At 39.1% G+C, this 26,849-nt stretch overlaps 1 protein-coding gene across 1 annotated transcript in view; it reads left to right on the forward strand.

Moving 5' to 3' along the window:
- Positions 1–26,849, forward strand: part of LOC143154793 (uncharacterized) — a 135,933-nt gene that overhangs the window by 64,040 nt on the left and 45,044 nt on the right. The window lies entirely within an intron of this gene.

The raw sequence follows: 26,849 nt of genomic DNA on the forward strand, positions 1-26,849 counted from the left end.
GTAGTGAGTTTCGTACTTCGAAATAGGCAACGCGACAAACGGATTAGAAAAAGGAAAAGAAAATTCTCCTTCGCCAGTTACGTTTACCCTGGCTCTGGTTTCCCCTCGTAAATGATAAATATGTGACGATGTACGGCGCAATAAAGTTGCGTTAAAAGATGCACGGGAGGGTTGATGATCGGTGGACTTCTCGCGAGGCCACGCGCTGTATTTCATAACCATGTCGTCGAACAGGGAACCGACTTAAAGTGCGCAAGGCATAGTCAGCGAGAGAGGAAAGTAAGAAGAGAAAAGAGCAGGAGTAGCTCTGCAGACTACGAGGATGGAGCTGTCCCACAGGAGGGCTGTGTGATATCACTTCAGTTCCGCCCCCCCCCCCTCCCCCTACACCCACTACACCCCTCCTCCCGCGCCGACAGCGCAGCTGCCGTACTTTTAATATTGTTCTACCAGACTTAAAATATGAGACTGCGCCACAACTCGAGCCTCGGTGCTAGCTTCGAGGTACGCTCCGTCTTGTAGACCAATCCTGCTTATGAAGAGGTGGGCGCGGCACCGGTCGTAGCCTACTTGTATAATAATTTCAAAGAAAAAAAAAAAGAAAAGAAAAGAAAAACCCTTCCCTGATCCCTGTTGTAATTTCGGGAAATTGCCGCGCAAGAAATAATCGCTAATTGCCTAGAAGCTTCTCAGAGAGTCCCCTTTGCAGAGTTTCTAGTTCGTTTGTGATGCGCACACAGTGCTGTGTCTGGAGAAAACGATAGAGAAGGTCACGTTTCTTTATTCGTTGTAAAATTGCTCGAAAAATCTGTGCAACCCCCATCCTCGACGTTTGTACATTCCTCGAAGAAGTAGAAGTTACTCGTACGCAAGTTGCAACGAAGTTGTGCTAGAATGTACGAACTGAATTCCGTCTGCACAAATTGGTACCACAATGGGAATCTTTTCGCTTCTTTCGCTTCTTGTTGGTAACAAGCGAAGTAGATAAGGAAGCCGGGGTACGTGCTATTGTGCTACGTTGTGACTAAAATGTTGCAGTATTCCAAGTGTTGAGTGATAAATATGTTTCGTTATAGTTCTATGAGTGTTCATGTAAGAGTAACAGGGAAGGACGTGTTTGAAACTGTTCGATTTCGTAGCGAAAGGTTTCGAAAATATTGGGTTCTTCGGAGATTCGTTTCGTTTTCCAAAATGGAGAATGTATAATTTAATGAAATGTTTATACACTGTAAAAACAATCGTGTTTCAATTTCACTAAAAAGAAAAAAAGAAACGGAATGACCTTCCGAACAACCTGATATAATACAAAATGAGAGATTTGTTTGGGGATGTTTGTAACAGTCGTGCAGCTGTTTGATAAGAATATTTACGTATGGGTATTAGATAAATTGTTTGTGCATGCTGTAAATATATATATTTAAACATGAGATACCATTTGAAAAAATATCGATGACCTTATGTTTTCGTAAGAAAGGATTTTGAAAGAATAATAACGCTACCAGAAGACGTGCTTCTTCAAACAGTGTAACTTTTTTCTTAAGAGTTTTTGTATAGGACCATAAATAATAGAAATATTGAAGTATTCCCATTTAAATAGTTCAGCCTGTAGAAACCAGAAACTTTACTTTTACTATCGATGGTTAAGTACTTAATTAAAATGATATTAACTGAACCCTTCGTTTGCGATCAATATTTATGTTTCCCAAGCATATATTGAATTGCACGAACGATTTTTCTATTCTATATCTCTGTATTGTTACACACCTGTACTTTAAACACGTGCTGTTACGTTTTGCAGCAAAGTGGTACCATTTTGTTCAAACTACGTTCAACAATTTTTACACACATAACCCACTTATAAGAAACGGGTTCTCTTTCAGAAAAATAGCGTCACTTTGTAATCAGTCGAGCACCAAAGCGTTTAACAAAAATTCTGAACACGCTGTCCTTGATAACCAAGTAAATAATTGCTCGAGCCGCGCCATTATTGTTCTCCGTTCTATAAGAACGTTCGTCCGAGTTCTAGAAAGCAGTGCAACAATGACCAGCCAATAAATAGTACAGAAGTCGCGAACACCGTTTGAGCGTGGGTTTCCTTCGTCAATACATTTATCAGTGATATTTTCGTTCGCGCGGTGAAATACCAGAGCGAATGGGTTAACAAGTTTTCAGGAGGAAAAAAAAAACGTAAAAAAGGAAGAAAAAGCAAACCGGCGTGACGTGTTTGGTAGTTTGGCGAATCAGTGGAACGGGGGTGGAAGAGGGGGACGGAATGGGGTAGCGGCTGTTTGTCTCGATACCTTCGCGGGTGCCGTTTGTCTTAATTGTTTACCCAATTTGCCTTTTACCTCGTGTCACGACTCCATCACTCGTAGCGAATGTTATTCGGCGAGTCGCCTCATGTATATTGGCCGTTCGTCGGATTTCCGGTGCGGATTTGTTTGTCCGCAAAGTTTCGCCGCACTACATCAGAGGCGCCTGCCGCAGTCGCGCGATTCAGCTGTTGCGAAACCCGTCGTCCGCAACTTCGTAGACGCGATTCCGCACGGCAGGCGTTACACATGCCACATCTGCACTTCTCCGAGAACTGGCTGAGACGATTACCACCGCCTTCGACAACGCGTATCGTCTTTCGTTTCGTTGGCGGATAGGCCCGCGCCTACGGAGTAGCGAACTCGTTCGTTTCGTATCGATCGTCGTCATTTTAGTTCAAATTGAATTCGCCGACTGCGAATTACAATCGTTCGGAGTACTCCGAATGACGCACCGGTCCGTCAGGTAGTCACAATGTAGTATCCTTGCATTAGGTATTTCTATTTCTTTATCGAGGTAGAATCTGATGGTTCAAAAATGAAATTACAATCGTTTGGGGTCTTCTGAAGGCTGCACCGGTCCGTCAGGTTGTCACAATTTAGTATCCTTGCATTAGGTATTTCTATTTCTTTATCGAGGTAGAATCTAATGGTTCGAAAATGAAATTACAATCGTTTGGGGTCTTCTGAAGGCTGCACCGGTCCGTCAGGTTATCACAATGTAGTATCCTTGCATTAGGTATTTCTATTTCCTTATCGAGGTAGAATCTGATGGTTCAAAAGTGAAAATTACAATCGTTTAGAGTCTTCTAAATGTTGCACCGGTCCGTCAGGTTGTCACAATTTAGTATCCTTGTATTAGGTATTTCTATTTCCTTATCGAGGTAGAATCTGATGGTTCAAAAGTGAAAATTACAATCATTTGGAGTCTTCTGAATGCTGCACCGGTCCGTCATGTTGTCGCAATTTCTCTCCGTTAGTTTGTCGCATAGTTACTCTCACCAATTTTCTGAAACTGCTTAAATCATGCATGTTTACTGTATCCTTGTATGAGGTACATATTTCTATTCTTTTTTTGATGTAGAATCTGATGATTCAAAAATAAAATTTTTTAATTTATTTCTTCGAGTTTACTTCGAAGACAATTTCACTTTTTTCACTGGCGTTATTTATCTTCTATGATACATAATGTTTTATCAGAAAAAAAATGACGAATTCAACGATATATGATGTAATAGCGTTCAGGGTTGCACGAGATCGGAAGTGGAACACATAATGAATTCTTATATAAAACAACTAACAATAACAATATATTTAAACAAATCTTAAAAGGATTACGATGGACGCGATGGGTTGAAAAAGATTCGAGGAACGCACGAAACTATATTCTTGCATTAAGTATTACTCACTGTCGTCTCTGACGTTTGTGAACTTAGCGAATGCATACATTTGCTAGTGTGAGCTCGACCTGGGTTAGGTTAGGTTCTGGTTAGTTTTCACTAGAGTTCCCCTAGTAAAATGGATGCATTAATTAGTGAGTTTGGTCTGAGTTAGGTTAGATTCTGGTTAGTTTTCAATTAAATCCCTAGTAATGTTTATAAATTCACTGCAGTTCATCCTTCAATTGTACTTAACAATTTATAGCCTAAATAGGTCTGTATTTTCAATTTTATTGTATTTATTTTTAATTTAGTAACAAGTACGTTACACAATGACAGTTAGGTTTTGCAATTTATTTGGTTACGTATTACTTTTACAATATATAATACAGAAATACTTTCACAAATGTTCAACAAGAAAACAAACATTCATCCATTACAATTTGCATACATTATGTTTACGTAGAATAGCAGAGTATTTTTTGAGAGATTCAACATTAAAAATAACTTTTTAACGCTTTTTTCTTTAATTTCTCGCTTTTGACCAGTGACGCAACGGACCAATGACATTCTTTCACAGTCACGTGATATTGTTTTCAGTAGTCTTTCTTCAAGTTAAACGCAGTACAGCTTTATTCCGCCCAAATAACACGAATTATTAAACGAATCAATATATGCACACTTTTACCGAATGTAAACATTTACTAGTAAAGAAACAATTCATCTAGCACATATGTATATTAAAGTACCGCAGTCAATGCATACACTCGTTAATGAATCTATATATTGACTAAATGGATGTATTAATTGTATAACAACACGTAGTGAGTTTGGATCTGAGTTAGGTTAGATTCTGGTTAGTAAATCCCTAGTAAATTCACGCTTCGATTATAGCGTGTACAAGGGAGACCAAGATGGAATGATAACAATTTTCTCTGTCTGACGAAAAGTACCGCAACGACTTAACGATACTTTAACTCGAACGTGGTACGCAACAACATATTAGCCCTTTGGACACGAGAGGAGATCCTCGGTCGCCACCTAATTCAGTGTACAATTTTCGATCCAGGAAAACTTCGTGCTTTGGAATTCAAATTGGAATTTAAAGATCACGTTCTTGTAGAGAAAAAAATGTTCCATTCCAGATTAATTTCACGACTTAAAAAGGATTTTCTCTGCGGCGTCGGTTTCCGGTAGCGAGGAAGCCTCGAGTGGAAACGGTTAGAATTGCACGCGAGAACGTTAAAATCGGCGATGACGGACGAAATAAAATTCCCCAGCGATCTGTACCGCAAGTGAAACGGGACCATCGTGTAAACACGGGAAGATGTCTAAGGGAGCTCTTTCTCGCGGTGAAACTCGCCGCGCGAAGTATTTCGTAACAAACAAAATGTAAATGGGGACCGAAGCTGTGTGTCGCAGACGTTTGGCAACACTGTTTGGGTTTCGTCCGAGGGTAGCTCTGGCAGTTGGTAGCCAAACGGAGAGTATGCGCGAGACAGACAGGGGCGAACGAGAGAGAAAGTAAATGAGCGAACGAATGAGAGGGTGAGAAAAGAGAGACGAGCAAAAGAGAGAAAGAGAGATAAGCAACGTTGGGTCGTTGTACCACGTCCCGTCCGTCAACACCTCGCCGCCCCCGGCCAGGCGAAACTATAAAACACACGTGACACCCCTCATACTACTGACTACCACCCCTCTTTGGTGCACCACCACGTTATACCAATCCAGACTGCTTGCCTACGAACGACAGCTAAAGTCCTGCTATTCTCTTCTGCACCCCACTCCCCACCCCCTGTCCTCCACCCCTTCCTGCCTATCCATCTGAGTGTTCACTTTAAAAAAGAAAAAGTGGAAGGGAGGATACCGCGGAATCCTCGAGCGACGTTCGAACGATGCCGGAAACTTGCACTTGCCGCCGCGAGTGCTTCTCCCTTATTTGCTGATTCGCCGATACGACGGAACGCGAAACAATTCTTTCGTTTAATTTTCGAACGTTTGGCAAACGTGGGGAGAGGATCGTTGACGTTTCGTGTTCCGTATCGACGATAGACGCGGACAGAATCGTAAGAACGCGCGTTACGTGGAAAGGAGGACACGGTAATTCGAGTAAGTTTCCTCCGCGGCAATTTCAACGAGTAATTATAAGTTAGGGGGTGTAAGATGGCTGTTCGGTGGGATGATGGTCAAGCACGTCGTCGTCGTCGTCGTCGAACTACTTTAATATTTTAAGGTGTTACAACGATATATACGGCGACACCCGCACGCCCGTATAAATGATGGGCTTATGGTAATGCAGGACTCTAATTCGGTGTACAAGGACTACGACAATAGGACGATTGCCCACACGGGTAGGCATACAGGCCAGAGAAAATGGAGGGTGCGTGTTTTGCGCCCCGTGTAAATCCCCGTGTCTCGGCGTATTTGTCGTTTAATTTAGACATTTCCTACTCGTGCCGGAGCGCCCACCACGTGGCCCATCGCGTTCCACTCATTGCACAAACAACTCGTTAAGTTCAGCAGGCAACCCGAATTCGGCCGTAACAGGGACGTGCACCCCTTTGTTCTCTTGCTATTTCCACTCGATTTGTCTGCGCCAGTAACCACCTGCTCGCTTTTGTGTCTACATTTTTTCAATTACACGTTACTGCATGACATAATTCCGCGAATTGTTCATAATCTCGTTGTTTATTGATTTTCTGACAAACACAACCGCGAAGGAATATGGGACATGAGCGCGCCCGCATATGAAAAGTTATTTCGGTCTTCTGCGGTGGATCTTTTTGCACTGCCGCGGTCTGAATTCAATATTCATCGCTGCTAGGAACCTTCGCGGTCGGGATATTATTTTATTGCCGAGGTGTCATAAATTTTTGGGGCTTTTGGGCAACCGGACGAGAAACCTGACCCGGTTCGGAGTTATTTCCCGCGCTAGGCTTCGGGAGACGATTTCGAAAAATTCTCGATACGTAGATTTTTACCAAGTACGCTCCGGGTGGCTAGTTTCGATACGGAGGAGCAATCGATAGATAAGGTACGTGTTAACATTGAAGCTGAGACCACTGTTCGCGGACGAAACCAACGAGTTTCTTCGAGAATCAGACTTTTATCGAGGTACCAAGCAAACGCATTCAAACTACACGCATACACTCTCTTCGAACATTGTATTACTCGATAACTCGAATAAGATTCTTAGCAGGTGACAGTTAATCATAGTTTCTTCTTTTTTGAACACTGTCATGCCATCCAGTAGATAGACTATAGATCTACACACATACACTCTCTTCAAACATTGTATTACTCGATAACTCGAATAAGATTCTTAGCAGGTGACAGTTAATCATAGTTTCTTCTTTTTTGAACACTGTCAGATGCCATCCAGTAGATAGACTATAGACCTACACATATACACTCTCTTCAAACATTGTATTACTCGATAACTCGAATAAGATTCTTAGCAGGTGACAGTTAATCATAGTTTCTTCTTTTTTGAACACTGTCAGATGCCATCCAGTGGATAGACTATAGACTTACATAGATACACTCTCTTCAAACATTGTATTACTCGATAATTTGAATAAGATTCTTAGCAGGTGTCAGTTAATCATAGTTTTTCTTTTTTGAACACTGTCAGATGCCACCCAGTAGATAGAATATAGATCTACACACATACACTCTCTTCAAACATTGTATTACTCGATAATTTGAATAAGATCTTTAGCAGGTGACAGTTAATCATAGTTTTTCCTTTTTTAAATACTGTCAGATGCCATCCAGTGGATAGACTATAGACTTACATAGATACACTCTCTTCAAACATTGTATTATATTACTCGATAATTCGAATAAGATTCTTAGCAGGTGACAGTTAATCATAGTTTCTTCTTTTCTAAATACTGTCATATGCCATCCAGTAGATAGAGTATAGACCTACTTACTAGTCTCAGACTTCTTATTCAAACCACTCTTTCAAGAGTTTTATTAAAGTTGACAGATAATTCATCCAGTTTTTTATTATAATATTTTATCTCTTAAATTTAACGTTTCACAATTTAATTCCCTCTGTCGAGTCTGTCTAGCGTTATTATATAGGTTTATTATATTTTATAGCATTATTAGAAAATAGAGAGATAATTAATATTTGTTTTATCTGTGATGGATCTTGACAAGAGTTTGATTACTAAATAATTTTTTATATTGAAATAAAATTTTCTTTGTACTCGACTGCAATCAAGAAATGTTACAAATACTCGACGCATCAAGATTTATTTTCCAATGTTAATATTTCTGTTTTAAAAGAAATATTTATTTACTTACCAAAGAAGTACGACTTTTGTACCCAGGAAAACATCAAATGCAAATTTTAAATGGTAAATGGTACAATGCAAAGATCTTTGTATTCAGGGAAATTGGTCACTTTATTCAAGAAATAAACTTTACATGGACACCGTTAGATTAATAATACAAAACGATGTTGATTTCTTGGTCAAACATACGTCAACCATTATACAAATTTGATACAATTGCGTAAAGATACCAAAAGAAACTGTACGAAGATAAATTGAAAGGCATTGGGTCGTTCGGAAAGTAATTTTGTTCTCCAAAATGGCGGATATATAATTCAGTAAAATGTTTGTACACTTAAAAAAAATCGTGTTCCATTTCCACCAGAAAAAAAAACAAAATAACATTCCGAACAACCCAATAAATTAAACCTTAAACAAATAAATCTTCTCCAGAAACCCTCACCGCATTAAATGATCATCATTCGCGACACACACCGATCCAAACATCATTGAATTCCACTCCCGTCACAAAGTTCCATCCGGAGCTACACAATGCCGCCATAATTTACATGGATACCATTACACCGGCTTATGAAGACCATCGGATAACATTTTTAGATTTTCTCCGGGACTTCCAAAAGATAGATATCGATGATTGAGGAAGGAAATGGGAGGGGGGGCAATAACCTCCCACCCTTTATTGTCCAATGCTACATTAGATACTGGACATTCGTGATTTCCGTGGAGACCAATAGTCTCCAGCGTTGTTGACAAACGAACGAAGGTCGAGACGTCGAATAGGATTTAGACGATCTCAGAATGGGATGGTCGAACGCGGGGTTCGACGAGAGCGAGTAGGAAGAGGCCACCGAGGAAATAACGTCGGGAGCCCGCCGAATGGCAAACGCTACACAGGAGCCCGCGGTAGCACAGTCAGGCTTGATGCCAAACAGATCTAGCCACTCCCAACCGGTTCCACCCGTGGGATTGGTTGGCAATTACAAGATGCGCGATAATCCGCAGACTTGGCAGCGGGCGCCACTTGCGTTAACCCACCAAGATTAACACTTACCTACACGTAACTCTTGGCTCCCCTCTGGCTGTTTCTCCTTCTTCTTACTTCGTCGTCGCCAGCAACCTCGCTTCCTGGCGATATCAATAACGAAATATCCCCTTCTATGACAACGTTATTTTCCCTCCACGGACGAGCGAGGATCGTTCCACGGGTACGTGAATCTTCCACTAGGGTGCCGGGATATAGTTGATACTTCTCCACGGAAAGAAACACTATACACCCCGTGTCTTATTCAATTTTCTACGGCAGGGGGTGGAGGAAAGGGGAGTTGGGCAGGAAATAGATCGAGCTGGAGAGAACGATGCGAGGGAGACTTGGGCCGGTTGTAAACATTCTTGGGATAATCGGGATTCGAGGTAACCGTTTTTGTATCTTCGATCGGGCTGTTTTTTGTATCGAATATTATGATACCTTACGTAGAGCACATTAAAAATGATTCGAAATAGGGAATTAAATTTTTTGAAAGAATCTCACTTGTTGATCACGTTCGATTATTTTTAAACTATAACGGGATTTTATTATCGAGTCTTCGAAAGACAATCCATGGTGTAGTAGCTTTCGAGGAAACTGAGCTTGGGAATTGTGTTGGGTTGAGTGGACAAATTGTGAAATGTGTTATAATACACGAGTACTCGATTAATCTTAGAGTGTGTAATAGTTGTGTGACGTTTATTCGGCTATCACTGTGTTTGAGATAATTTTATAATTTCGGAGGAACGAAATTGCTTCGACAGGTTTTATCAGGTTTGAGAATAATGGGCAAAATGAATCGTTTTTATTGGGTAATATATATGTCATTCACGTACGAAATTTTGTTACGATATCTTCGTGTTTTATTGTTCGAGACTCGTGTCCCGTTCGGAACTTTTATATTGTTCGAACAATTATTATACACGTGGAGTCTGAAGCAGCATCAGAATTTTATATTGTTCGAACAATTATTATATACGTGGATAAGTCTGAAGCATCATCAACTGAGGGACGAAGGAGTCAATTCGCTACGATTCGTACTCCTTCATAAACTCGACGTATCGGTGGCTTCATGCCAATACTCTTTTCATAACGTAGACCATCGAACGATGTTTAATTACCTCAAATTTTTCTGGTGTTTCGATGGAATCATTTTTCCAAAAGACACCTTACCCTTTCAATCGTCCATATTTATTGCATAGTTTATTATAGATCCATCTTACAACCATTTACATACTTAAACTATTGGGTTGTTTGGAAAGTCATTTCGTTTTTTTTTTTTTTTTTTGGTGAAAATGAAATACGATTTTTTTAGAGTGTATAAACATTTTATTAAATTGTATATTCTCCATTTTGGAAAACGAAATGACTTTTCCAACAACCTAATATTTTCTGCTCCATTTAAGTCTATTACACCGGTAATATAGTTTCTAATTGATCTATAAACGAATTCTTGTGTTTGTTTTATCCAGTGGTTTGGTAATATCAAATCTACTTTTGGCAATTAATGTTTACATTTATGACTGTCACTAGGTGCTGTAAAGGGGACAGTTAAAAAATTGCCATTTTTGCAATTGCTTGAAATAAAATATATCCTTATCACTTCCTCGAGAAACGATGGGAAAGTTGTCAAAAATGGGTTCAAATTATGAATATGATTATGGTCGAACTTACGTGTATTTTACATTTTGTTGTCTTTTTCATCAAATATCGAACTGTGTTTGAAATGTTTAACGAAACGTTTAAATCTTCTTTGATTACTTCGACAATACATCGACATTTTGTAATGAATCTCGATTGATCGACTTGTTCAATTGTTAATGATTTCCAAGTTTCCACCTCAGAGTTTCGAGGTTGTAGATAACTATTTTAATCGGCAGTATTGAAACGTCTTAGACATAATTAATAAGAATCGTTAATTAAGGCTAGCAAATCTTACTGACCAATAAATCAACGGATAAATGAATTGAAGATAATAATTGAACAAACTGGAAGTACACAATCATTGTTCCATAGGAATAAATGGAAATTGTGACGAATCAAAGGAAAGAGATATTTTAACTAAAATAATTAAATCTGTTTTCTTTTTTGGCTCTTCAGTCATTGGGTTTTGAAACTCGTTTGTACTTTATTGGTGAGTACAATTTGTACGATTTTGTCGATTGTTGTCTTCTCAGTAATACGTGCTGAATAATCTGTACTCTCAGCAAGCCAAGTTTTTCAGAAATTCAACGCTCTGGCGCCATAGATTCAGAGCACTCTCAGCGTGCATATTCTAGTTTTAGCATTTGAAAATTTGCATCAACAAAGTGAGTCTTGTTTCATTAATTTGCTATAATTCATGATGACAATTCATGCTTGTGTAAGAGAAAATATATCTTGTTGAATGTGGTGAGTTAAATATTTTAATTTCAATAATATTTAACGTCTTCGACTGTTTGAATCTTTCTCAGTAATATTAGGATTGTAGAAACAAGCCTAAAAAATTTGCCTAAAATGTTTGTTAAATTGTAAATTTATTTAGATTATTATCTACAATCCTTGTATGACCAAAAAAATATTCAAAGGAATGAGTAAAAAATATATAATTAATATTAAACTACTCAAAAAGACTCGTGCAACGAGAAATACTTTAATCGATAGTTATTGTAAATTCGAAGCTTGATGTAAATTTGTCCGTTACGGTTTAAAAACAATTGAACGTGATCAACAAGTGAGATCCTTTAAAAAAATTTAATTCCCTATTTTGAATCATTTTTAAAACGCTCTGTGTAAGGGATTTTATTTTATTTAAATGCAAAGATTTATCCGTTGAGATTTATTCCTCGACCTAGAGATTTATTCCTCGGAGAAATATATTTCAGACTTAAATCATAATTTGATACGAAGAAAAGCCAGCGTCCGCCTAGGAAAATTACAGGCGCAATGTTAGGGGAATCAAAGTCTCTTGCAGAAGAATTCTTCGTAACTCAACGGGAGGGGAACTATCGGGAGATTAGAGTTACTCTGGCTAAAGTCCCTGAATCTTGTGGGCTGTGTTGGCCGACCCTCGGCCGCAAAAGTTAGATTTATGCTGCGGAATCCTGAGAATTACCGAATCGAGGATTTATATTCCTTTTTTTTTTTTTGGCTGTAGTTCGTGTCCCCGAGTTTCGGGTACGTAGTCGCGAATCAGGGTTCTGTATTCGAAATTCGTTTTTCAATTCCATTTCTGCAATAAAATGGATCACCTTGTTCCCTGTAGTGAAAATAACGATAAATTAAAAAGCTCCGAATCGTAAAACTTGGAAAATACAGTAAGGTATTTATTTAATTTTCCCTTAAATTCAACGTTGCGAGCTATTTCGAATAAAAACAATGAAAAATATCTGTCGCTTGGAATAATGCCTAAATTACCGAGTTCACTGGGATAAAAATACGGGGAGAGTATTTTCCATTTTGTAAATAACATCTAATGGTTGAAAAATTAAATTCGTTGTTTTTTTTTGTCACGTGGAAATAAAAAATGAAAATTCAGTAGATTCGCTCGAAATCAGTAGTTTAAACGTTACTTGTACATATATGGTACAGATCAAATAATTAACAGTGACATCAAATTGAAACAAATTTCAAAACGATTATAATTTATTCAATTTCCACTGCTCAAAATGTCGTAGCTTCAACTGCTACATATATTTACCGTAAAATAATTCAGTAATTCCTATACATCGAATTCCAAAATCTACAAATTCACTACCTGTAAACAATAAAGATGTGTAATAAATGTCTCCATTGTTCTCCTTAATCTTCATTGTTGCTCACGATGGAAGACAATCAACTTCGATAATCAACTTCGAATACAAAAGAAATAGTCAAATTATATACGAAATTATATACCAAATTATATACCAAATTATGTACCAAATTATATACCAAATTATATATCAAATTATATACCAAATTATATATCAAATTATATACCAAATTATATACCAAATTATATACCAACAATTATAGTAATTTCAGCGGTATACTTAACCAACCGATAACGTCCAATAGACCAACGTTCAAATTTTACAAGGCGCGTTAAAGATCGCGCGCGTTTCGAATTCACGTTTAAAATCGGTTTTTACGGGTAGCAGTAAATTACAGCTGAAAATGGGCGTGTAACAATTCGCTGCAAGTAACGATTGGTAGCCGACCGGATATTTTTTCCTCGGGCACGATTCGCGCGTTTCCAGGCTGTAGGAAACGTTTACGAGTACCGATATAGATAGATCGTCCAAGATCTTAATGTTCAGCGCGCATGAAGTCGTTTGTCGGGACTTGGCTAATAGGTTTGGAGAGTCTTGAAACGGTAGCTACGCAAAGGCTACGTGGAAACGCGTTCGAAACTTCGATCGGTCGGACTGTGTAGGCGTGAAATATCCATGCTCTTTCGCTATCACCTTCGGCATCCTTGTCCAGAGAGGGGCGGGGGGAGACTCCAGGAAGGGGATGAAACCGGCAAGCGGAAACTATATAGATGTCGCGGACCCTTATGTCCTTCCTACCACTTCCCTTAATTTATGCGCATGCACACCTAATTAAAACAAGGACACGAATATTTGCTTCTGCGCACCGCTCGCGTTATCGTAACGGCTCGCGACAGTTTTCCACCGTTTTACTCGGTCGTCGGTTTATTCACGGCTCTGCTGACATTATTCTCGATCGCTTGCCACTCGTTTGCACCACGAATCGTCCTCTACTCCTTCCGTTACGATCCTGACGAAAGATTTTCACCGCTAGAGGTCACCGTCTTCGTCATAACCTGCAATAAGCTTTTTGTATTGAAACTACTTTTGTATTAAGAGGGAGAAGCGTGTTTTAAATTTGAAATATTTTTTTCTCGTTGTGGTTTCCTGACACTTAACGGTTTACGAATATATGTATTTACATACTGAAACAAAATTTGAAGTATTAGCGAAGGTAGAACGTTTTTCTAGAGGTCACCATCTTCGTCATAACCTGCAATAATTTGTTGTATCAAGAGGGAAAAGCGTGTTTTAAATTTGAAATATTTTTTCTCATTGTGGTTTCCTGACACTTGAGGGTTTACGAATAATGTATTTAAATATTGAAATAAAATTTGAAGCATTAAAGAAGGTAAAACGATTTTCTAGAAGTCACCATCTTCGTCATAACCTGCAATAATTATTTTGTATTAAGAGGGAGAAACGTGTTTTATATTTGAAATATTTTTTCTCGTTGTAGTTTCCTGACACTTGAGGGTTTACGAATAATGTATTTAAATATTGAAATAAAATTTGAAGCATTAAAGAAGGTAAAACGATTTTCTAGAGGTCACCATCTTCGTCATAACCTGCAATAATTTTTTGTATTAAGAGGTAGAAGTGTGTTTTAAATTTGAAATATTTTTTCTCGTTGTAGTTTCCTGACACTTAACGGTTTACAAATATGTGTATTTACATATTGAAACAAAATTTGAAGTATTAACGAAAGTAGAACGTTTTTCGTGGACTCGGCGTTAAGGTGTTCTAATTTTTAACCTTAAAGCTTTCTTCTGTTTGACTGTACTCTTAATCTTTGATAATTAATGTCCAGAATGTACGAACATTATGTTTTTAACTTTAGAGTATAGAGAGAGACGTAAAGAAACATAGAAATATTCAAACGTGTAATTGTCTTGAAATTTGAACCGAACATTTACAATAACACTATCGTTGCATGTAGATATTCTTTTTGGTGTATAATACATTTTGAGAAAATATTTCATGCATTGTCGATAGTTTGAACAGTTCTTATTTTCTACTCGGAAGATGTACACTCACTAATCCAATTATTAATAATTTGTAAAATCACCGTATACAAGTTGCTCACATTACAGAAGATCGTTAAGATTATACTCAAATCTCTCGTTTCCTACTTAAATCTGTTTCTCTAACCAAATTACTATTTTTCGTTCCAATATTTGTAACATCTACAAAAAGAACTCTAGATATCAGAGGAAGACAAATAGAAAATAGATCTCGTGTATTTGCGTAACACTTTTCTACAAAATTATTTCTATCTTCGCCCCAAGAAAAAAAAAAAAAAAAACAAAAATCAACGCCCCTAATCTACGTCTACATTAAATCGTTCGTCAAGGTCATACCCAGAGTCTCTGGTTTCCAGATCGCAGTGGCTGTACATTCGTTCGGTTTAATCGTTTAAAGTCAATATTTGATGCAACGCCGTTCTTTCGTTCTATCCGATACACGCAAATCGTGTTGCGTGCTTAAACGCCAAATGACTTTCAGAATGAAACAAAACATCCGGGCGAAGTTTCACGAACGTGGCGTGGACACATACATTACGAATTAAAGATAGAGCACGTGCGATGTACTAACGAGATACAGTCGTTAAAGGTATTTACTTTCCGAACGTGGCGGTGCTTCAGGGTGGTTCTAATGGGCAAAAATTCAATGTATCTCCATGTGATAGAACACGGCTCGTCGGCACTGTTAAACGGTCCTCCACCCATACAATGCTTCGCCACTTATTACTGGAAGACGAACACGAGGAAGAATGAGATCGGATAGTCAGATATAATGTAAGTTCTATAAGCGAGCAGAGCACTCTGAACGCTCTGAACGCCCTTCTCCATTCTCACGGGGTATGTTATTGTTTTTGATACTCCGCTTCGACGCCATTCTTTTCAAAACTCGTCGCGTTCGTCAACGAACGTGTCATCGAACTGGCTGGATCTTTACGGTAAACGAACCGTGATCGACGAAATGGTTTTTCTCGTTAACTTGATCCACGCGTCGAACAACCTAAATGGTCACTGTTGATCAATAAACGGGGTAGTCGCGTATTCCAAGCGCACTGATCGAATGAATCATATAAACAGAGACGATTTCGATCTTATGGTTTCCCGATTACTTTTTCACAGACATTTTACGACGTTATTATTTTCAGAGATTTTAATAAGAAAATTATCAAGTCGACTCGTAGAGACTGTGCAATTGTAGAAGGAAATTCGTGTTCTCTGTAACAGTTTATGGGGGATAATAAAAATAGAGAAAAAATGGGAAGATAGTATCTAAATCGTGTAGAACCTTTTCCAGGAAAATGTTACAATATGCTCGTATGTGTTGAAAAAAGATAAGGCTGTCACATGGTTGTCCACGATGTACATAGATACTGTCGTTTCTAGATCGAAAAATGAACCGAAAATCGTTCGATTTTATAACAGCATCGTGAATGACATCGTTTAATACAAGTAAATGATCGAATCAAGAAATGACCCTAGTTTTATAACTTTCTCGAGTATTTTTAATGCTTGAAAATTTTCGAAACAAAACTTTAGGACACATGTTTTCCAATAGTGAAACTTTTCGAAATTACAGAAAAGTGTAACTAAATAATAAAGATTTACATTCAAGTTTTTCGTTCCTATTGTCTCACAAACTAATATTCAGTACAAAATCATTCGATGGATAACGACAGCTATCTCCACCAGTTCTTTGGTTTTTCCGATACATAAGTATTCGTTGCACGTAAAAGTACGAGAAAATGTTTGAAAAATATTTCATAAAACGCTCCTTCGGTAAGAGAAAATTAAATCGTACTTAGATCTCTTTCTTCCCAGAAACCATTACAACGCATTCGTCTCCGTGACAAGAACCTAAGTACAATTGCCCAAATATAAAATTCAAAAGGCACACCTTCAAGAATGCTCTCATACACGCTTCGGAAAATCCAGTAAAAAAAAAAAAAGAAAAAATGAATCGATTTTGTTGACGTTCCTAATGGGAATTCTCCTCCCCGAGGACTCCGGTAACCGTAACGCAAGAAAATCAATGGAAGTCATCGAGCTATAAAGATCTCATTATTTTAATATTAGAGATATTCAGCTCCCCGGGAGACTTTCGTTCGGATGCACAACGCTCGATTACACTTCTCGCTCTTTTGGAGATTAATCGGACTATGATTTAATGGTTCGCAATCCCGTTAAACCCTCTTTGGAAATTCCATTCTCGTCGATTCTGTTCCACCGGTTCGACTGGAGGGGGCGAGAGTGGGGGAGGGGCACCGCCCACCAAGATCCCGCGTTGTCGTAAAGCAAAGGAAGTATTCCCGTTTCTCGCTGATTTTTATCGTTACTTCAAATAGCCAATCGAGACGCGGAAGTGGGCACGAAAGAAATTTATTCGCGCGCGGAAAAAGTTCATCCGAAAAAGGATCCATCCTCTCGTCGCGATGTTATCCAACCAGGGTGGTTCTCCTTCTGTTCTACCCAAGGTACGGTAAAATAATTTTATCGATTCCCCGAAATTTCTACCGTGATCGGTTAACCATTTGCACTCGGACGATTGGGAGTCACTGCACTGGAATTTCACCAATTCTTCGAATTTCCGAGAAAAACTTTCTTACGGAGACTTTCTCGTGGCTGGAGATAAAAAAAAAAAAAAAACAAAGTGCCTTGTAAAATATGTGAAATATCTCGATAAGATAAGATCCGAGTTTGTTCTACGATTTATTCTTGTTTTCGATCTGGAAGATTTCTACGAGGTTTTCGGTGTCTCTTGTAGGAATTTGCTTCGAGCGCAAAGGGTTATTTTGTTATATTTAGTTATCGATATCGCACCGGTGACTAGGTTTGTTTAAGAACTAAAAATGATTGAGAACTCGGTTTTTCGAAGTGACCGGAAGAAAAGCGAAGACAAGAGAAAAGACACCCGAGACGCAAAGGGTTAACCCTCCATAATTGTTTGTCCTTGTAAATCCAATAGAAACCGTAACGCGTGACACTGAACCTCTGAATCTTATCTTTTAGGTAAAGAATTTCCATTCTTAGGTAAAGAATGTATCGAAATTCATTTTCTTCGAAGCTTTGTACGGGTGAAAATATAGTTATCGATATCGCACAGGTGACTAGGTTTGTTTAAGAACTAAAAATGATTGAAAACTCGGTTCAAGAATTTTCCAACTCGGAAAAGCGAAGACAAGAGAAAAGACACCCGAGACGTGTAAAAGATTTCAGTGAGACGAGGGATGATGTTTCGAGAGCAAATGGAACAGTGTACAAGAAAAGATGATAAAAAAAAAAGAAACGCCTCATTCGAAAAACACGTGTCGAAAACCACCAGACGTACGTTGTATAAATTATTCCTTTTTTTCCCGTGCGGTTACGGACCACGGGGACAAAGCTTCCGACACCACGTGGGAGAACTAACCTATTTTACCGCTAAGCGTTGGACTATATTGTGGTAATGCGTGGGAACGAGAGGAATTGCGTGTGGTCCGGAGAAAATCTGAAGCGTTTGGGTATAGACGAGCGAGTGAAGTGTTTTCGAGACGTGAAAAACGAGGAATTGAAACGACGCTGGGAAATTTTCGGCGAACGTGACCAGACGAACGGAGTGAGAAAGATCAAGGATTAGAATGAAAGGGAACGAATGGGAGAGTATAAGGTTCGAGGGCAGTCGTTGTTGGAAAATAGTCAAAGAGTCGCGTGAAACGAGAATAACGTAGCGAACGTAGTTATAATTTCTGTGCACTGTTAATGTTTTGTTCCTACTACACATATATTCTTATTCATCCTTATTTTCATAACTAATAATAATTCCCAATAATGGTGTAATTTGAGTATAAATCGTTTCGCATCGTTCGTACAATGGTTGTATCATTTGTAAAATTTATACAATAGTTTATACGATAATCGTATTTCAATAGTCAAACATTCGTCTTATTGTACCTTCTAAGGTTAAGTTAACATTCTTACTTCACCTTTCCTTCGTAATTGTGTATCTATACACAGTAACGTCTACTGGAACGAAACCATGATTGTTAAACGTACTCGCACGCGAGATCTCGAGAATTCTTATTCGCGGGATAACAGTTGAGAAATTTCAAAAGCGCTTCTCCGTGCGACCGTAGCTCCGAGATCGTGTCGCGCGACTTACGAAAGAATCGTCGATCCCTTTTGTTCGGTTGTCATTTAATCGCGACTTTATTCTCACGTTTGTCTCGTAATAATGGATACACGAATTCCTACAATATTAACACTAGGTTTACGGAACACGTCATTTTGACGCATTTCTATCAATAAGGAAAATTACGAATAGCATTTACATTTCTCTTCGGTCACTTGTACTAACTTTTATCCATTCAACGAGACAAATATGTATCGAAATTCATTTTCTTCGAAGCTTTCTAATTTTATAATTTTCTATACTGTATACCTATTTCTTCAATCACTTGTACCGACTTTTATCCATTCAACGTGACAAATATGCATCAAAATTCATTTTCTTCGAAGCTTTCTAATTTTATAATTTTCTATACTGTATACCTATTTCTTCGGTCACTTGTACCGATTTTTATCCATTCAACGAGACAAATATGCATCAAAATTCATTTTCTTCGAAGCTTTCTAATTTTATAATTTTGTATACTGTATACCTATTTCTTCGGTCACTTGTACCGACTTTTATCCATTCAACGAGACAAATATGCATCGAAATTCATTTTCGTCGAAGCTTTCTAATTTTATAATTCTCTACACGGTATACCAATTTCTTCTCGATAAGAAGATCATTTCTTGCGTCAATTTTACGCAAGAAATGTCCGTAAACCTAACGTCAATAACGAGGTAGCCCCGCAGTAGGTACGTTATCGTTTCTTCAATTCGACGTTTCCTTCTTGTCCCAGTTCACGCAAACCGGCGGTCGTGCACGTAACCACGGGCCAGTAATTTCCGAAAGTACGAACGTCTGCTCGGCAGAAAGACGACTCGCGGAATATAAGAGCACCGGGGACTTGTTGCTGGTTCCGAGCGACGGCGGCGGAGACCCGCAATATACCCGAGGAATTCGATGGTTTATTGGTTTTCCTTGGACGTGGTAGAACAAAGAACGGAAAAAGTGAGACGAGAGCGAAGAAAGAAAGAAAGAAAGATAGAAAGAGAGATAGAGAGAGAGAGAAGCTGAAACCAGGATCGTGAAGAAAGAGAACAAAGAGTAGAGGAAGCGAAGGAAAGCGAGCCTCGGTGACTACGGCGTCGGCTTGTTTATGGGAGCGGCGATGCGCGCCATCTGTTCAAAAAGACTTGTTGTTCTAAATGCGAACAGCCACCCGTTGGGGTTACCTTCGCGTACAGGGACCAGTTGGCACGACGGGATCGACGATCAGTATCTTACTTCGTTACTAACACACACACACACACATATACCCTCCCCCTTCCCGAGGGGTCGTTGACACCGTTCTTCCTCTTTTTCGTCGCTCGTCGGGGTTTCCCGGATACCTTCTCTCTCTCTCTCACACATCCCGACCGATTATTCCCGGCGTCAATATCGCTCCAGGATTAGAAGACGGAATCTGCACGTGAATCCGCGAGGAGACCTTAGGAATTCACGGACCCCTTCGCTGAGTGGCTCTCGCGGAGCGTAGCTACGCTTTTCGGTGCGAAAGCCTTAAATCCAACGCCACGGGCTCGGGATATTGGCAAACGGGTATAATCAACGGACACCCGAAGCCGTATAAGTAATTAAGCGCGTTAAGTCGTCGAGTAGCCCAGTCTCGTGGCCCCCTGTACCCCTTTCTCTCTCTCTCTCTCTCTCTAGTTCTCGCTCTTTCTCTCTCTCTCTTGCTCTCTCTTCGCTCGAACCAGTTTCAGCGACCGTTGGGCTACGCTTCGGGCCAGGAGGGTGGAGACTATGCGTTCAGCTGGAAGGAATCGAGAGGGGGGTAGGAAGGTTGACGACAAGTGGTAGCGTGCCACGCGCCTCCGGCGTTCACCCTTTGGGGGAAACAAAGAAGCCTCGAAACAGCAGGCTTGGCCAGAAAGGAGTTTTCACCAAGCGCCTCTCGCACAATGGCACAGTTAGGGTTACAAGCTTCTTGACGAGTTGCCAAGTCGCGTCGTCGACGGCGGCCTCGGTCCTCCTTTGTCGACGCCAGCTAGACGTCGCGCGACTCTTGATGATAGCTCCTGCGAACGACGAGGCTGGCGACGGTGTCGGCGTCGACGGCACAAAGCTCGCCGTCTTTGCCGCGCGCTCCGTGCCGCTACAACCACCAGACGACCGCACGTCGACGTTTGATCCGCTGCCCAGAATTGAAACGGTGCCAATGAACCTGCCGGTTCGGATTTCTGCGACCCTCGCAGAAATCAAACCTCGAGGAGGATCACCCTGCTCGACTACTTAGTTTCTTCTTGTTTCTTTCACGGGGGGAAAAAGTTTGCTGGAAGCGATAAGGTACGATTTTGCCTCCTAACCCCTCCTCCGCCCTCTCGGAGAGGTTGGCCGGGGGTACTAAAGACCCCCTTAACTTCGAATCAAGATTCGATACTCCATCACCGTTGATCAGCGAACATTCGTCTTTCGAAGTATGTTAAGTACGGGGGAGCTGCTACTATTTCTCGGGGAATTCGTTTCAATCGGCGGTTCGGTGGTGCTGGGTTAGGTATTTCGTCCAACTCGTTCACTTTTAACGGTTAAGGAGGATCGGTAACTGGCTCTCGAGCCTAGAAATGTTTATTCTTTTTTTTTTTCTTCAGTACCGAGCACTTTATACATTTTTAAGGAACTTCGAATCAACTCCTTGGTTATCAGCGACGGTGGTGTTGAAGCATTACGTTATTCGATAGGTAACATTCGTTTCTTCGATGGATTCGAGCATGTGGTGGATTATTATTATTGTTATTACTATTTTTGACAGTAGTTTTTAACGCAGGTCTTACTTTATACTTGTTAAGAAGCACGTTGTGTTCGGGACGGGTTAAGGTTAGGTTATGCGTGGAAGTTAAGGTTAGGTTATGTGTAGAAGTTAAGGTTAAGTCTTACTTTATACTTATTAAGAAGCACGTTGTGTTCGGAACGGGTTAAGGTTAGGTTATGCGTGGAAGTTAAGGTTAGGTTACCCGTGGTAAGCTGGCGCTGGTAATTGGCTTTGAAGCCTAGAAATATATATATATATTTTTTTCTTTAAGTACGGAACACTTGATACATTTTTAAGTAGTGTCAAATCGACCCGTTGGTTATCAGCGATCGTGATGTTGAAGCATTATTGTATTATTCGATAGATAACATTCGTTTCTTCGATGGATTCGAGCATGTTGTGGATTATTATTATTATTTTCGACGCTAGTTTTTAACATAGGTCTTACTTTGTACTTACTACGGAGCACGTTGTGTTCGGGACGGGTTAAGGTTAGGTTATCCGTGGTAAGTTGGCGCTGGTTCGTTAGTAGATGTGAATTGTGTCCACAGAATAGGAAAATTATTTTTTATCGATTTCTAACAGAAAATATTGATTGTTCTTGTGTATTACGCTGTTGCTCCTCAAATTGTCGCAGACTACTGGTATCCAGTAGTGACAACTTGGAGGACAAGCAGACATTCTAGGATTCGAACGCTGGTATTTTTATCTCGTTCGAATACGTTGAAATATCGTTCGATGGCGAGAATGAAAAACAGTGACTGAAATATAATGACAGCGAGTGAGAAACAGGATTCGTGAGAGCAGTTTCGTGTACTGATCGAAGTATACGACAACCTGACAATCGGTACTGGATCTACCGTCGTTTCAATCCAATATATAGGTCATTTCTAAAATAAGGAGTGAAACTTTAAAGCAATTTTTGTACGGATAAAAGAATCGTTCGAACATTGATACGCGCGAAAGTGCTATCGTCTTTCAAATTTTCATAATACAGATGCTACGAAGAAACTGTCAAGTGTGCAAAGAAAAAAAACAAAAAAAAGATTCTAATCCTCTCGAATACGATATCGCAACGCGAGCAATTGTAGTTCGATACGTGATAACGATAGGAATTTCAATATTAGTTTTCGCGATTAGTCGCTTTATCATTGGCTCGTCGTTGATCCAACAAACGGCAGATGCTCATTTCATCAATTTTTCACGGATTAATTAAAATTCTCGCGCGAAGCAATTACGATTTTCCACAATACTCGTCAATAGGGGGAGATGAAAACCCACACGCGCTGTCTCTCGCGTACGTCATTAACGACAGTTTTTCTGGAGTATCTAAACTGAAGTGAACGGGGGATCGTTTAATTGAATCACATTTTTTTATCACGTACGTTCAATTGGCAAAATTACGTTCCTTTTTTCAATGGAGGAGCAATCTCTGGCACTCGGAGGAAATTGTTTCAACAACACGTGAGAGAAAGAGGTTCGTGGAGAATTTCCGAAATAAGAAATATCCAGGTCGGTGGATCGGTAAAGGAGGACTAACTTTATAACTTGCACTCTCTCCAGACCTCAATTCGCTCGGTTTCTTCATCCGAGAATATCTCAAACAACTTTTTCAACGAAGGTCAGTTGTTAATTTTGGCGATTTCCGCCAATCGTGTTGTAGACGATTGTCAAAGGGTTCGAAATATTGAAAGAATGACGATTTACGAGCGGGTAGCTCGTAATGTTCTCGCTGAAAGAAGACACTTCGAACATCTACCCTAATGCGAAAGTTTGTAGAACTGTAACGCGGAAACAGAGCATTTGCACACCTATGTATTGTATATTTATACGACTTCTTTTATCAATACGACTAGAACGCGTCTCTAAAGTTTGTCTTCATGTTTTAGAAACACTCTGTACATTACTTACGAACGTTACAACAGTGGTGCATCAATGATAAGGTTTGTTATTATCATTTTTCGTAACTCGAAGAGCGACACTTTTTATGAAGTAATTAGTTTGGTTCCCTAGACGATTATCAGTTTCCTCTGCTCTTAAAGTACTAGGTTGTTCAATGAATTTTATCGTTTCTACCATTGTACAGTAATTCGTAATATTTGTTATATTAATAAAATCACATCGTAGAAAAATATTGCATCTTACCGTATTACGAAACTAATTAATAATACTAGGTTTTTCAATCAATTTTATCGTTTGTTTCCATTGTAAGAAGATACTATGACACTTCAACTTTGAACAAATATACGAACGAGTCGACAGATCTACGTGAAACTTCGCACATGTTCATCGAACAGTAATACCATCTTTGGAAAAATAAAATAACGAACCTAGTATCGTAATTTCTTATCGAACGAAAAAACTTATCGAGCAACTTATTATATACCAAACTCGATGTACAATACGTATCCGAGAAGAATGCCTCTGTGTCGTTACTGAGGTCCATTAATTCATTTTTTGTAAGGAATTGTAAGGAATTTTTTGTACATGATTACATACTAGATATTAATTAACAGTAACACGTTTCAATAAGTCTCGAATCGTTTCAAGATATTCTCTAAAACGATCACTGCTTAATTATTTATTTAATTTTTTTATATCCTTTCCATATTCTGGACTATAAAATATGCAAAGGATTAGTTGAATAATGGCAAAGATTCAAGTGCACGAAACGTACGCACCTGCAATACGAATCGGGAGAAATTGACGAAACAAATCAACTATGAGATATTGTTCAGAGTTTCTCTTTCTCACGGTGCACACGACCGCACACAACAGGCGATTCTCTCAAGCCAGCTACCACACAGTTTACTTATCTTTTTTCCTTGGCAGCACGTGTTTTCTTGTCAGACAAATCCTCTTCAAATGTACCACTGTGAACCATATTAAGATAAAGGAGAGTGTACACAATTTCTTTTATTTCACGGTTTATTTTATTTTCTATCTTTTATTTGTGCCCACTAGGTTACGGTCCTCTTGGGAACAAAAAATTGTATCTTAAAATCAATACTAAGGAACATAAGAATATGTTACGATCGATATTCTTTAAAAGTAATAAATGTAAATTGTAATTGCAAATTGAATGCAAGTGGAACAAGTTGAACGTCTCGAATTGCTAATATAAATTGCAAGTGGAGGAATTTTGCGAAAATTTGAACGCAAAATATTGCGTTTATTTTCTTCGTAATTTTGTTTGTAATTTTTCGAAAGAAAATAAGTTGCTTTGAACCGATCGCGTGTCTTCGATTCATAATTTTTTCCAATTTCATGTAGCGTCTTTTGAAAAAGTGTATCGCATTACCGGAAAACGTACATAATAATCAACTTGAAAAGTATTTATTTTTCCACATAACAATTGAAAATACACGAACGATGACATCTTATTGATAATAATTCTGTACAATGATGGGCAATTTTTTTTTAAGAAATTGAATCACTCGAAGACGTGCTTAATTAGACTAGTTCTCTTCTCTGCAATTTTTAGAAAATATTTAATTTACATAGCATAGAAAATATTTAATTTTCCTCAATAGCATAGAAAATACTTAATATTATATATATTCGTTTAATTTTCCTCAATACCATGGAAAATATTTCATTTTCCTCATTACCATAGAAAATATTTAATTTTTCGCAACATTATAGAAAACACTTAATTTTCCTTAATACTATAGAAAATATTTAATTTTCCTCAGTAGCATAGAAAATATTTAATTTTCCTCAATAGCATAGAAAATACTTAATATTATATATATTCATTTAATTTTCCTCAATACCATAGAAAATACTTAATATTATATATATATTCGTTTAATTTTCCTCAATATCATGGAAAATATATAATTTTTCTCAATACCATAGAAAATATTTAATTTTTCTCAACATCATAGAGAATACTTAATTTTCCTCAATACTATAGGAAATATTAAATTCTCCACAATACCATAGAAAATACTTAATATTACATATATTCGTTTAGTTTTCCTCAAAACCGTACAAAACATTCAATTTTCCTCAACATAATAGAAAACAGTGAATGTACCCGAACACCATAGAAAATATTTAATTTTCCCCAATAGCATAGAAAATATTCGAATCGACCCGAAGTTCGGTAACTTCCACCGACGTGCTCGGCTGGGTACAGGATTCGCAAGTAGTTTTGATAACAAAGTGCGATTTGAAAGTACGTCGAAGGTACGCGCCATTCGAGTAGCCAACTCGAGACAAAGATATTCGAAAGTCGTTTGGCCGTCTCATCGAAATCTGCTCTACTGTCACGTAGGAAATAACGAGCCCCTTCGCGACGAACCGTGGGGTAGGAGGGGGGACGGGGGGGGGGGGGGCACATAAGTTAGTGAAATTTCACTTTAAGCGGAATCCGATTCCTTCCACCGATGAAGTTCGCAATTCCCGGCGAACGTGTTCGTTTATTTCGGCCGAGATATCGGATCGGCGTGAAAGAGCAAACTCAAAGCGTATATATCCGCGCGCACGATGCACACCGAGCACATCCAATAGACATATGTGGCAGCACGTGGCAGAGACAGAACAACGTGTACACGCTTCCGTGAATGTACCTGCGGACAGATGCTGTGCTCGAAGTCAAGCTTTCCGAAAGCTGTGCACGTAGCGGCGAGCGGATAGAGGCCGCCCGTAGCTTGACTTGGCAATGATCGCCAGCCGGTGACTCCGGCGACCATTAACGGACATGTGTCTCCATCTGGATCTCGCGTCTAAATCGGCTGGAATTGTCACTCCTAATCGTTTCTCGATTCCTTTATTTGTACCGCGCGTGACAACAAAAATATTTGCCAGCGGGATTTACGGATGAACGAGGAACGGGTGCCGCTCCCGAGAACGAGCGAAACGATACGGTCTCTTTCACATAAATAATAAAATAATAGTTGCGTACGGTGAACTGGTCGCCACGATGAATTGTAATAACATTTCTCTTGCCGCGCTTCGAAATAGTTGGTGGATTTATTTTTTAGAATTTCACTCCGGGACAACGTTTATTTTCAAGCAACGCGAGAGGAATTGTTATCGTAACTCATCGTTCCGAGGAGAGCTGTAAATCAACGATCAAAATGTTTATCCGATACGTACCCTGCTTGGAGTTATAATTAGATCGATTGATTTA

Source organism: Ptiloglossa arizonensis, chromosome 2 (genome assembly GCF_051014685.1).
Source record: "Ptiloglossa arizonensis isolate GNS036 chromosome 2, iyPtiAriz1_principal, whole genome shotgun sequence".
NCBI classification, from domain to species: domain Eukaryota; kingdom Metazoa; phylum Arthropoda; class Insecta; order Hymenoptera; family Colletidae; genus Ptiloglossa; species Ptiloglossa arizonensis.